At 41.5% G+C, this 13,397-nt stretch overlaps 1 protein-coding gene across 1 annotated transcript in view; it reads right to left on the bottom strand.

Annotated features, from left to right (window-relative positions):
- LOC311040264 (proline-rich protein 5-like) overlaps nt 1-2,101 on the bottom strand; it is a 17,296-nt gene extending 15,195 nt beyond the window's left edge. The window contains exon 1 of the mRNA XM_084050439.1: nt 1,941-2,101. The gene's annotated coding sequence lies outside the window, so the exon portion shown is untranslated. The remainder of the gene's footprint in view (nt 1-1,940) is intronic.
- Between the last annotated feature and the right edge of the window lie 11,296 nt (nt 2,102-13,397).

The raw sequence follows: 13,397 nt of genomic DNA, 5'->3' as shown, positions 1-13,397 counted from the left end.
ACTGAAAAAAGGGCACTTCTGGTCAAGAGGGCAAAGGGCAGGTGCTCCAGCACCACCTAGAGTCTATCTGTGCACGTCCCTGGACTCTGGACTTGAAGCCAGGACCTCTACCATAACACCAGTGTATTACACCTGAGATCCATACAGCCAATAAACACAGAGGAGGTTTTTTACTCTCTTTATGTTTTTACTTTTCTCATGAATTAATCCCCTGTTTTATACTTTGTCGTGTGACAGACAGTGTCACGCAAAAGTACTAAGTACCTACGTACATTTACTCAAGTACTGTACTTATGTACAATTTTGAGCTACTTTTACTTTACTGGAGTATTTCCAATTTTCCAAAATACTTTTACTACTACTCCACTTGATCTCAGAGGCAAATATTGTACTTTTACTCCACTACAATTATTTGACAACTTTAGTTATTTTGCAGATATAAATTATTATATTATAAAACATACATTAAATGTAGGGTAAGTGATCTTTTTTTGTTATTTTTTATGTACTATATTCTGATAGTAATCATTGCTACAGAGTGTTTGTTCGGTCACAGGGGTCTCTCCAGCTCTTTAGTAAACATTATATGTACATTTTCAGGTAGGTGACAACATTTAAGCCAATCAGGGGAGAGTACTGAAAATGCATTTTCTGTTTTTTCTGTTTTACAAACACTCTAATAGCAATGAGCAATGACTATCAGAATATAGAGCTATTCAACACTTGTTTTAACAAAAGTAAATTACTTACCCTACCTTTAACCACGTTAGCCCTATTTTAAACATTTTCAATCATTTTTAGTACTTTAACTTTTGGTAATTTAAGTATATTTTGATTTGAACACAGGCCTTTTGCACATTTTAACAGAGTATTTTTTTATATTATGGTATTGTTACTTTTGCTTAAATCTTTCGCTTTAAAAAAAAAAGTGGGTCATTTTATCATCTACTCAGGCTTTTGTGAACACCCCAGACAGTTTTTAAGTTGCTCAGTTCAGTATTTAGATGTTTGATATTCATATAATCAGACACACCCCCTTCCTATACAAACCCATTGTAACTTCAAACTCCATTTTAACCATTTTAGATTCATCGAAAACACCCGTCCTTGGTTCTGGTGACTCATACTGCCTTCCTAATATGAGAGGGGCCGTGTTTTTTCGATTACTTTTTTCATTGTTTTTTATTATATATATATATATATATTTTTTTTTTCATTTTCCAGATAAATTATTAAAAATAAATGAAAAAAAGTTATTTTAAAAACATGACCTCCTCACGTATTAGGAGGGCAGGGTGAGTCACCAGAACCAAGGATAGGTGTTCTTGATGAATCTATCATGGTTAAAATTGAGTTTGAAGTTGGGTTTGCTATAGGAAGGGGTCGTGACTGATAAAATGAATAGCAAATATCTAAATAATTAAACAAGCAACTTAAAAACTCTCTGTCTGAGTAGATAATGAAATGACAAAAAAAGAAAGAGAAATATCCCTTTAAGTAAACAGCAGTGGTTCTCAACCTTTTCAGGCCGTGAGCCCCAAAAATAATAGAATGATATTTGAACACAGGGGACCCCCCAAAATAATCAGATTTGAACTGGGGACCCCCACCCTGACTGTTGATTACTTTTGATGCAGTAATGGTCTTTTCTTTTTAGGTAATAAAAAGGTCTTATTAATGTCTTTCAAATAGTCACTTCACTGTCATCTGAGGAACCCCCCCCCCCCCCCACCCCCTAAAAAAAAAATATCATGTGGGGTCCCGACCCGCAGGTTGAGAACCGTTGCTCAATCTCTCACACACACACACACACACACACACACACACACACACACACACACACACACACACACACACACACACACACAGAGACAAGAAGCGAAACTTGTAACTAAACTGTAACCTCACACTCACATGAATCCATTCATATAAACACTGACCTCGTCACAAAGAAGCAGAAGCAGATCTCCTCTTCTTTAGACACGTTGTAAACGGCAGAGATCAGAGAGTCCATAGAGAAGGCTTGTAACGGTCCTGATGTGTTGGAGCTTCATGGATCATCGAGGTGACAGAACGGGATTAAAGTGACTTTATGAGAGAACTGCTCCTCTACGACAACAGAGAGAGAGAGAGAGAGGAGAGGTTCAGCTTTCTCTCTCCTCCTGCTCCTCCTACTCCTACTCCTCCCCGTGAGGAAGTGAAACGAGAGAGAGCGAGAGAGAGCGAGAGAGAGAGAGAGAGAGAGAGAGAGAGAGAGAGAGAGAGAGAGAGAGAGAGAGAGAGAGATAGACACACACACACACAGAGAGAGAGAGAGAGAGAGAGAGAGAGAGAGAGAGAGAGAGAGAGAGAGAGAGAGAGAGAGAGAGAGAGAGAGAGACGCACAAACACACACACACACACACACACACACACACACACACACACACACACACACACACACACAGAGAGAGAGAGAGAGAGAGAGACAGACAGACAGACAGACAGACAGACAGACAGACAGACAGACAGACAGACAGACAGACAGACAGTACAGAAAATTGGAAATACTCCACTAAAGTAAAAAATACTTCCAAATTGTAGAGTACTTAAGGCCCCTGCATGCTACCAAATGAGGTGGTCACCCTATCACCGTTTGTGACCACCGAAACGGTGGGTTGGATACTAGGCACTTATAGTCCGGTGATGGTTAGTAAAAACAGAGAGATGTGTTGAGGTGAGCGGTGAATCGCTTATCACCGCAGCTCAGTGACATGTTGAAGGCAAACCACCGCGGTGAGAGGGTGATCACAGAAAATGGTAGCATGCGCCCCCCTTAAAGGGGGGCGCATGCTACCATTTTCGGTGGTGACCTTATCACCTTATCACCTTATCACCGTGGTGGTGAGAGAGAGCTCTCTCTATCATAGAGAGCGCTCTCTCTATCACCTAAAGGGTGATAGGGTGACCACCTCATTTGGTAGCATGCGGGTCCCTTTAGTTACTTTACAGCACTGCTTAAAGGTAGGGTATTATGATATATCTTTTGGGTGTGTTGTGTGCGTGTGAAAAGGTTAAAGTTCTATATTCTGACACAGTAGCAATCATTACTGTATAGAGAGTGTTTGTTCAGGGGTCTCCCCATCTCCCCAGCTCTTTAATAAACAGAAAACACATATTCAGGTGGGATACCAATTTCGTCCAATCAGGAGAGAGCACCCATTCATCAGCTTCAACATCATTTCATTCAGTGTTCCAGTTGAATATGTGTCTGCTCTTTTCTTTTTGTCATTACTTCCAATTTCACTTGTTTATCCTGCTGTATCCTGTGGGAGTTCTCTCTCCTAAACAGGGACGTGCAGTCGTGCACAGATAGACTCTAGGTGGTGCTAGAGCACCTGCCCTTTGCCCTCTTGACCAGAAGTGCCCTTTTGAAAAAAAGAAGAAAAAAACGTTTGTTTTTCCAGTTTACAGCAAGGGTCTTCAACAGGGGGTCCGGGACCCCTAGGGGGTACTCAGAGTTACTACAGGGGGTCCGCCAAATCTTTATGTGATATGATTTTTCTTTTTACCATAACCACTCGAAACCTAGCATCCCTTTTCTGAGGAGAACTTTAGCGAGGCGTTGTGAGCTTGTAGATCGGCTATTTTTGGCAAAGAGGTATACAGTAGGTGTAGAGGGAAAAAAGAGCAGACCAAGTAAACAAAAAAAGTTATAATCTTAAACACAATTTTATACAATATAGAGGGGTCCCTGCTTCATCTCTCTCTCAGCTAGGGGGTCCTTGGCCTGAAAACGTTGAAGACCCCTGGTTTACAGCATGTAGCCCATGGTGACATCGATCAATTCTGGATTAAAAGCTTCTAATATATTAACAATTCCCCAAAATGTGCGTTGCAATTTTCTTCTATAAATCTCACACTACTAAGGCAGCCGGCGGTTCCGCGCGCCGCGCAAGGTGCCCTTTTTTTTTTACTTGAGCACCTGCCCCTCAAAATGTCTGTGCACGCCACTGCTCCTAAATGAATGAAATTGGTATCCCGACCTGAAAATCGATTTTCTGTTTACTAAAGAGCTGGAGAGACGTGACGTAAGACCCCTGTTACTGACCAAACGCTATAACAATGATTGCTCTCAGACTACAGAGCAATTTAACAAAAACAAAAACAGAAAGAAAATCACTTAATACAGTATCTTCTTTAACTCTGAGAGTGCCTGTGTGTGTGTGTGTGTGTGTGTGTGTGTGTGTGTGTGTGTGTGTGTGTGTGTGTGTGTGTGTGTGTGTGTGTGTGTGCGTGCGCGCACGTGCATCAGACCAGCAACACCGGGGAATGGAGGCAGTGCATAAATGATTAGATTTTGTTGACTTAATTAATCATTAAAACACTCAAACACGGGTTGAGAAGAGAGAATATGTTGCAGAGATGGAGAGAGAGAGACCCGCCTCGCTTCCCTCATCGTATCTTGGTTTATAATGGCTAAAGTCTATTCCAGGGCCAGATTCCATTCTCAACACCATAAACACACACACACACACACACACACACACACACACACAAACCTGTAAAAATACCACTTACCAAATAGGTCACTGATCACTGCACAACGTACAAACATTCGTATTATTGTTTCCACACACACCCACACACCCACACACACACACACACACACACACACACACACACACATGCGTGTGTGCTCAGTCAGCCATGCGTTCAGTCCTACTCCTACAGTAAATGAATGATGTCTTTCTGTTTGCGTGCGTGCGTGCGCGCGTGCACAACCATGGCATCCCATACTGTGTTTCTCTCACAGACACACACATTTTGTGCAGGCACACACATACACATCAATGGAAACTCAATACAAACATGGGCGCGCACGCACGCACGCGCACACACACACACACACACACACACACACACACACACACACACACACACACACACACACACACACACACACACACACACACACACACACACTAGGGGTGTGCCGATACACTAATTTCACGAAACGATACGATACGATATTGGGCTCACAACTTCGATACGATTTCGATACGATACGATACGCACTTTTTTTATTATGAAAATAAATGGGGGAGAAAAAAAGGAAATGCAAACAAATAATTCTGTTTTTGCATTATTCAGACATGCAAACTTGTAGCTTTTCAGACGTTTTGAATCCAAATAGGGCAATAGTGTGACACCTGACCCGAAAAAAAACAACATGTTGTCACCCTTTTCACCTCGGGGCTGTTTGCATGCCTGATTATTTTGATTGGTGTAAAAAAAAAAAAAAAACGATATTTTTTTCCCCCAAAACGATACATATCGTCGCGAAAACGTATCGCGATATATCGCGGGACGATATATCGGCACACCCCTAACACACACACACACACACACACACACACACACACACACACACACACACACACACACACACACACACACAACTCTCTTTCTGACACCTTTAGCCCCAGATGATTGGACACACAAGGAAGTCTTTCCTTCCTGGTCACTGTCACTGTGGTGACGAGGAGAGGAGAGGAGAGGAGAGGAGAGGAGAGGAGAGGAGAGGAGAGGAGTTTTTGTAATCATGTAACCCTCATGTTCTTTGTATATTTGGACACATACTCTGGTACACATAAACAAACACACATTAAGACATACTTGTACAGGACAATACACACGCTTACACACACACACACACACACACACACACACACACACACACACACACACACACACACACACACACACACACACACACACACACACACACAAAATGTAACCCTAAGCAGTGTCAACTCTGCCTGTATAAACAGACTGAGTGTGAGAACGTGTGTGCGTGTGCGTGCGTGCGCGTGCGCGTGCGTGTGTGTATTGTAACCTGAGGCAAGGTCACCACAGCAGAACTGATGAAAGGACAGTTAGAAGTTACCACGGGTTCAATTCCATTTCATTAGAGTGCCAACGTTGTCTCAAGCCACTTTACATGTAAAGCAGAGACCCTGTAGAACCCTGCCCCCCATGAGGGCAAGCACTGGGCAACAAGTGGCAAGAAGAAAAACCCTTTAAACAGGAAGAAACCTCAAGCAGAACCCAGATCTGTGTGGGCGGGCATCTGCCTGGACCATGTTGGATTCAATGAGAGAGAGAGAGAGAGAGAGAGAGAGAGAGAGAGAGAGAGAGAGAGAGAGAGAGAGAGAGAGAGAGAGTATTATCAGTATTAGTATTTTTTGTTTTATTTCTCTTTTCTTTGTGAAAGTCAAATGAAACTCATTGAATATAGATATATGGATTCATGTCGGACTTAAATTGTGTCTTTGTTTACAGTATTTTAATTTGGTTTGTAACACTGGGTGTATATAAAAATGAAAATTATTGCAAGAATATGTGAGTATTGTAACATGAAAAGTAATGAATTAATGGCAATAAAAGTATATATATATTTAAAAAAATGCATGTCACCATGTCAAACATGGACACATTTCCGCCACCAATCACGGTTGCTGTGGATGGTTTGATAGAATTCACTGCCAAGGACATACTGGAGTTTATCCAGGGTGCAAAGGAACCAAAACAGAGTGGAAAACAGCAGCCGATGACTGTATGCAGAATGGCTGCATAATGGAGACATTATACAGACACACACTGTTGACAGCCAGCAGCACCTGCTATTATTTCAAGCAACTCCCTTCCCACACTGTTAGGAAATCCCAGCAGAAATAAACTAACACATTTTGCTCACTCCTCATTAACAGTAATATTAATCTATTCAATCGATTAAAGTGTTGATCAAATGCTATTTTCTCATTTGTCAATAAATAAGGCTGCAGTATATGGGTAAGTGATGAATGAAAACACAACAGTCGTCCTATCCAAGCTCAGGAAGGCAGCATCAAATACATCAGACGTCAGTTGGATAAGCTTGAGTAACAACAAATGGCATTTTTGTCAGTTTGTACCGTTTCACCGAGAATCACAGCAGCTTCATAAAAACCGCTCACAAAATGTAAGGAAACTTGAATTTGGGCCATTATATCTCCCCTTTACTAATACCAATCAGTAAAGTGTTATATATCATTTTTATCAGTGATTAGTCACCTTTACAACGAGGTACAGCTTGTAAGCATCGGGCATTCATGGAATGAGCAACACAGGCAAACGCGTGGGTAGCGCCGAGCAAAAATGTGCCAAAATGGCCTGTTAGACTTTTCTGCTGACATTCAATGTTGTGACATTCATGACATTCAATGGGCCTCAGGTGTGTGTCAGTCACAGGTGTGTGACTGCCTTACAGGTGAGTGACTGGCACCTGAACATGGGTTCTGCAACTTTGTTGAGTTTGTGTATGCTCCAAGCAGCAACACTGCCCCCATGGAAAGATGCCACTTTTGTCAGGATAAGGCCTGTGCAACAGGGCAAGTGAAGCTGGTGTTCCGTTATGCAGAGTGACAGCATTATTTGGTGTTAGCCCTGGTACCATTTCCAAACTTAGGACCAAGATCTGTGAGACTGGTGAAGTCAACAAGGAAGACAACAAACCAAGACCCCTTGCTTCACTGAGGAACCATAGATTTACAGGCAAGATTTGCACAACGGTACCAAAGACAGATGTCAAAGTTGCAGGGTCCATGCTCAGGTGCAGGTCACACACCTTTGACTGGCACACACCTGCCTGCAAATGGTACCAGGGCTGACATCAAATAATGCGTAATCTGCGTAACGGAACACCAGCTTCACTTGCCCTATTGCACAGGCCTTATCCTGAGGGGACAAACGTACCAACTTTCTATGGGGGCAGTGTTGCTGCTTGGAGCATACACAAACTCAACAAAGTTGCAGAACCCATGTTGCAGAACGCAAAGTTGCAGAACCCACCTCTCACACCGGCTTCGAATGCTATCAATGCATTGAATGGGAGATTATCACGTTTTATCAGACCATTGAATGGGCGAAGTAGGCGAGCTACTGTCTACCCCGCGATTTGTCAGACCATTCATTGGGCGTAATCAGGAGCTACTGACCTACCGACGGAGGCGGAGCAGTCCCCACAACAATATTTACGATTCTGTCCATATCGGTACATAACTCGAAAGGCGCTGAGTAGGCACAGGCCAGCTCGCCTGAGACTGCGCGCCTCCGTCATGGTCCGAAACCAAAACAACCAAAACCAAAACCGAAAGTAAACTATTTAAGTCATCTCCGTCGGTAGGTCAGTAGCTCCTGATTACGCCCAATGAATGGTCTGATAAATCGCGGGGTAGACAGTAGGTCGCCTACTTCGCCCATTCAATGGTCTGATAGAACGTGATAATCTCCCATTCTATGCATTGATAGCATCCGAATCAGGTGCCTCTCAGTGCTGGCAGGTCGCTCAAAACAAGAGCGATTACCAGCAAAAGCATATTGGGTGATTTTGGCACATTTTTGCTCGGCGCTACCCACACGTTTGCCTGTGTTGCTCATTCCATGAATGCCCGATGCTTACAAGCTGTACCTCGTTGTAAAGGTGACTAATCACCGATAAAAATGATATATAACACTTTACTGATTGGTATTAGTAAAGGGGAGATATAATGGCCCAATTTCAAGTTTCCTTACATTTTGTGAGCGGTTTAGAAACAATGTTCTGCGTTATTCCCTCAACATCATCATCAGTAATCTCTCAAGAACAGATTCTGCTCTGCGTTTGAATCTGTCGGGGGGTTCGTCATATCGCGTTCGCACTGGCCTACAAGTGGGCGTGCCTTCAGATCAGGAAGCAGGCCGCTCTTTACCCAATCAAATGTAGTGGCCGGGATTTACGTGTCTACCGATCCTTCCCCACTAGAAACAAACCTAAACTCATTTAACAATAGCGTCCTCGGAGCAGACAAAACCACAGAAAGATATTCACATTTTAACTTGCTCTTTCATCATAGAAACAAGTGGGCTTATAACCAAAATGATCCATGTTCTCTGGGAGAAGTGGTGTTAGTGTTCCATGTAGAAATATTGTTACTGGGAATGAAAACATAGTCGCACCACCGGAAGTGAAAGGCTGAAGGCAGACCAAAACCCCGGCTACCTTGGGTTACGTGTGCTACGTCGAGCAGTGACAAGCTGGGGCATTATCTGACCATGTGTCACCTGTAAAACGCTCCATGTAGTCTGCATTTTTCTCCTCAGTGGGTTGTATGGACTGACAAAGCAGATTTTGTTTTTACTTTTCAGAAAATTTAGTTGTTTATTAGCATTGCTGCAGCAGGCTATGGGATCTGTAATCACAGTCATGGTCCCAAGTCTCTGGGTATGAACCAGTTAAAGTTTAATAATGTTGAAGTTGAGAGATTAGTCGTGTCTGTTCTTTATCTGTTACAATCAGCTGAGAACACAGTCCTCTATGGAAGCATGAGCTGTATTTAGTAAACAAACAAACACACACACACACGCACACACACACACACACACACACACACACACACACACACACACACACACACACACACACACTGTGAGTATGTGCTCAGGTTTAACTCTGTTTATTAAAACGTGTAGTTTTAGTTTGAAACATGAATCTAACCGTGGATTTTACAACATTAATAACCCTCATCATTGCCGTGGCATGAATGAATCTAACGGTGGATTTTACAACAGTAATAACCCCTGAACATTGCCATGGCAGCATGCAGCCAAAATACAACTGCAAGCTTTGTGTTGTATTGAATGTTTGTGGTAACAACACCTGGACATTAACATTACTGCTGGTATCAACACCTCTTAGTGTTTATGGATCTCTGCCAGGAGATTCATGCATTCGGCCGTCTGTCTTGCGCACGCTAATTCCCAAATATTTTTCAAATTGGTCAATGATGACAACAATGTAATTTTTGTAAATTAGTAATCGCAACGCAGCTGAACACTGCATTGTGATTTGTGTGGAAGCACAGCACATTGCTATCACTAGCTACAGACTGGACAGGGAGGCTATGACGTCATTGTGTTCTACACTAGTGTTTTCTATTTTTTTTTCTATTTTATATCTCTTCTGTCATGAGAACGTCGATGATACAGAATTGATTATGTATTCATACATCTGACAATAAAACAGAAGTCATACAGATATGGGGAGACATTTTTATAGAGATCGGCACATACACCCAGGTGTGTGTGTGTGCATGCATGTGTGCGCGCATACACGCATGCGCGCGCACACACACACACGCACACACACACACACACACACACACACACACACACACACACACACACACACACACACACACACACACACACACACACACACACACACACACACACACACACACACACACACACACACACACACACACACACACACACACACACACACACACACACACACACACACAACCCCTTCCCTCTCTCTATTTAATTCCTCTTCCGCTCTCTTCTCCATCTCTCTTTTCTCATTTTCCTTTTTAATAGTCTATTCAGATCTAACCCCCTCCTCTCTCACAGCCACCCCCCCCCCCCCTCTCTCTTTGAGTGTGTATTGTCCAGGCAGAGAAGAGGCCACTACTCTAATTGGTCACGACAATGTACACAATGCCCCACACACACACGCACACACACACACACACACACACACACACACACACACACACACACACACACACACACACACACACACACACACACACACACACACACACACACACACACACACACACACACACACACACACACTCGGTCTCTGTCCTACTTAGGTCAGCACCATGGGAACTAAGCATAACCCACGTCAACCTCAATTCTCTTCTGTTCTGTCATCATGGTTAGGTCTGTTCAGGTTTTAATGTTCTCACTTTGAGAACAACGATAGAAAAGAAACAAAACACGGCCTGTTTGTGTGCACCGCACGCATTCGTGCGTGCATGTGTTCGTTCGCATTAATCGTATCGCAGAGATTTTAATTTATCGTGAAATTGTCAGTGGTGTAAAGTACCTAAGTACATTTACTCAAGTACTGTACTTAAGTACAATTCTGGGTTATTTTTTACTTTACTTGAGCATTTCCAATTTTCAGTAGGCTACTTTTACTTCTACTCCACTACATCTCAGAGGTAAATATTGTACTTTTGCTCCACTACAATTATTTGAAAACTTTAGTTATTAGTTACTTTGTAGATTTAGATTATTATTACAAAACCACTTCAGCCCTATATACATTTCGTCCATTTGAAAATAGCCGATCTACAAGCTCACAATGCGTCACGATACGACGCATTGTGAGCTTGTAGATCTGCTATTTTCAAAGGATTTTTATACATTTGAAAACGTGAAATGGGACATTCTGCATAATGAGTACTTTTACTTTTGGTACTTTAAGTATATTTTGTATACTTTTACTCAAGTAAATTTAGAATTCCTGACTTTCACTTGTAACAGAGTATTTCTACACTGCAGTATTGGTACTCAAATATAAAATGTGAGTACTTTTTCCAGCACTGGAAATTGTTCTCCGTCATACACTGGGATCAATTCACCTTTGCCGAGCTGCATATTCGGTGCCACTTAAACCCTCTAGTCTAGAATTGGTAAAACGCACATGTAAAGAACATACTTGATACAGAGAAAGAAATGTCTTTGTCAAAAATAGCCGATCTACAAGCTTACAACGCGTCACAACGCATTTTTGGCAAATGTTCCACTACAAGACTATGGATGCTGACGTTCAAGAAGTGGTTACAAAAAAAAGTGTAATTTTAAGAGTTTTAAGCATATTTTGATTATCGCGATAATATCGTAAACCGCAATTATTTTGGTCACAATAATTGTGACATGGAATTTTCATATGGTCCCATCCAGGGACGTCACGGGCTCTCAGAAGATGGGGGGGATGGACTTTCTGTGGACTATACCCCTTATTTTATACTTTGGCTATTTTTGAAAAATCGTGAAAATTTGTGCAAATCTTTGAATATATATTTTTTCCAAACAAACATTTGTAACTGTCAAATGTAAACAAATTTAGAATTTTCAAAAATATGCGTTTTTTGGGTGGATTTTGTTAGTTTTTCCCCGGTGTTTTGGTGACTTTATTTCGGTTTTAAGGTTAGGGTTAGGGTGAGGTTATTTAATTCTTATTTTTGCCTGATTTTACCGATTTATTATCACAGAAAAAAAAAAATTATCATTATTATTATTATTATTATTATTTTATTTTAATTTTATTTGTTTTCAAAAAGTGGGGGGTATGAAATCACGGATCTGTGAGTGAGGGTGTCGCGTCGTACGCACAGTGAATGGCCGTGACGCCCCTGGTCACATCCCTACATCAGTCAGGTCAGTGAAACCATCTGACCACTGTAAATAATCACAGATCCAGTGATATTTAAAGTCATACTCTGTAACATTCATGTTAGTATTTCTTCTAATAGCTCTGCTGTCAGTGCTCATATCTTGAGCCATTACCATCATTATTTACATTTTGTCGGTAAAGGAAATGTAAAAGGTTTTCTGTACTGTCAAAAGTGTATGTTAGAGTAAACTTACCAGCTAACTACATGTTTAGAAAAGGATAGATATACTGTAACCTCTAAAATCACTGTTTCTCAAAGTCTGGTTCCGGGGCCCACCAGGGGTCCAAATGGACCCTTTTGGGTCTGTAACTATGCGTTAATTTTTATCCCTGAGGATTTTCCCGTGTAAATTGGGGTCCGAGATAAAAATGATATCAAATCGTGGTCCTATCCTAAGGTCGGGGTCCTTGCAATAAACAGTGGTGGAAAAAGTACTCGATTCTTTGTACTTGAGTAAAAGTATCAATACCACAATGTAGAAATGAGCTTTTACTTGAGTACCAAAGTATTGGCATGAAAATGTATATTACTTTATTAAAATATTTTGAAAATAGCAGATCTAGTACAAGCTCACAATGCGTCGCATCGCAACGCATTGTGAGCTTGCCATTTCAAGTGGCCGAAATATATATAGGGCTAAAGTATATTTTGTAATACCAAAATCTACAAAGTAACTAGTAACTTAAAGGAGGAGTTCACCCAAAAAATGACTTATTCTCTATCAATTGCACACCCCATGAAGCCTTGAATTCATGGATTTATTTTTGTTTTTGTGGCATTCCTGAGACAAAAATTTGATTCCCGTCTCCTACCGGCTAATGTATCCGGTAGGAGACACAAAGTATATTATTTGTGTATGTATATATGTGTGTGTAAAAAAAAAGTACAATATTTGCCTCAGTAGTAAAAGTATGGAAAATTGGAAATACTCCAGTAAAGTGAAAAATACCTCAACATTGTACTTGAGTAAATGTACTTATTTACTTTCCACCAGTGGCAATGAAAAGGGTTGAGACTCAGTGAAAGACTAATCGTCGTACCTGTAGCTATCCTGTGTTTCCTACAGAATGTCCCTCATGGGTT

Source organism: Gymnoscopelus microlampas (genome assembly GCF_963454915.1).
Source record: "Gymnoscopelus microlampas genome assembly, chromosome: 23".
NCBI classification, from domain to species: Eukaryota; Metazoa; Chordata; class Actinopteri; order Myctophiformes; family Myctophidae; genus Gymnoscopelus; species Gymnoscopelus microlampas.
This window is presented reverse-complemented; position numbering and strand designations above follow the sequence as displayed.